General features: G+C 36.4%; 1 long non-coding RNA gene across 1 annotated transcript; it reads right to left on the reverse strand.

Annotated features, from left to right (window-relative positions):
• Positions 1-211: 211 nt before the first annotated feature.
• On the reverse strand, positions 212-1,034 carry LOC112214076. The gene is made up of 3 exons (XR_002948003.2): positions 723-1,034; positions 474-592; positions 212-362 (listed from the first exon to the last, which is right to left on the reverse strand). It is a non-coding gene; the product is annotated as an uncharacterized LOC112214076 (long non-coding RNA).
• Between the last annotated feature and the right edge of the window lie 571 nt (positions 1,035-1,605).

Genomic DNA, 1,605 nt, shown 5'->3' on the forward strand with positions numbered 1-1,605 from the left:
TCTATCAATTACTGAAATAACAAAAATACATTGACCTAGAGCCTCACCCATGACATAAACGTGCCTCTTATGACGATAGCTTTTAACATATCGAACGCCAAGGTAGAACGCACATATTTCTATTCTTGGTTTCTCTTGAAAATCCATTAAATTCCTCGGAATCTAAATTTTCCAGAATATTTAAATATAGATCATTTTATTTTATTTTTTTTTCTTCTTCATTTGCATCCGTGAGTTACACAAAACTCACGAGATGTCCAGTCCATATAACCGGTGTCTGCACCACAACTGCAGTTAACCAACGTTTTTTGCATCGGCTCACATTTCAAAGATACCTCGAATCACCATCGTCGCATTACAACCTGTTGCCATGGACATCAGCGACACGTGAAAAAACTATGCTTTTACATAGTATACGTAAACCATACGACGTATAAACAGCAGTTTCTTTGAAATTGCCTATCTGCCGTTACCTCCTATACAATGTACGGAGAGAACAGGGGACGCCATAATTGACCTTGTGGAGAGTGAAACAAAATTCAGTCGAAAGGTTTGTATCGTCAGACTAACACGTACGAGCTTTGCTTTCTGTCTAAGCATGAAAAAATCAGTTTATATTATTTTCAAGATTCTTCTACGTTTTATCGTGGCGAAAGGATCCACTAGTCTTGAGAAAGAATTAAGCAATCTTCAGCAAATGTTCGATAAATATGTGCACTTACATTATACGATTCATAGATGTCAGGCGTATCCAACTCGCAGATCGTGGGGTTCGTAGACCAGAGTTGGACTTACACTCAACTCATACAGTCTCTTGGCCAAACACGGTGCGAGTTGAATGTAACTCACGTGGCGTTCAATGTGTTAACACATTTTTCTCTTTCTTTTAGTTTAGTCGCTTTACTTATGCGCGAGACAGATGATTGCTGTGTTCGGTGATTACCTCTTCGTAATTACCTCGTATTGTAGTGAAACGATTTACAGATACGCTGAAACGATCGGCAATTATTGGATCTGATGGTACAGTTGAAGCGAATGGTCAGAAAATAATTGTAATCCCGATTTCTGCAACTGCATGAGACAATTAGGAAATAAATAAATAAATTCATATAATCCATAAGTGTACGAAATAAAGCGAGATAATATGATAAAGACTCTAATGATTAAGAAATAATGATGATGGATTCAATGCAAATTTCTCAAATAGTGTATCATAATTGTACGATAATAGACAAAATCGGTGAGAAGTGCCGGCAATTGACAGTAGCATCTACGCTAAAATGTGCGGCCATCAAAGTGTTAAGGATTAAAGCAGTGTAAAGGATTTGTTAAAATAGCGATTAAGAAATACAGTAAATATGGAATAAACAAAATTTAATTCTATTGCACGCGAGTTTATATTTTAATATTTTAAGACTTTTCAGATTTGCGTCATCTGCTTACGTCGAAAAAAAATTGGCTGCAATATGGTACATTAACACCCACGCCTACGTTATACTTTACGTATACTTGTGTATACTTTACGATACGTTATTTACTTCATGTAAAACAAGCCTCGACTCTCGCTAGGAAAAATCGTCCGAAAATTAAATCGTGTCTAGTCGC

Source organism: Bombus impatiens, unplaced genomic scaffold (assembly GCF_000188095.3).
Source record: "Bombus impatiens unplaced genomic scaffold, BIMP_2.2 scf_0012, whole genome shotgun sequence".
Taxonomy (NCBI): Eukaryota; Metazoa; Arthropoda; class Insecta; order Hymenoptera; family Apidae; genus Bombus; species Bombus impatiens.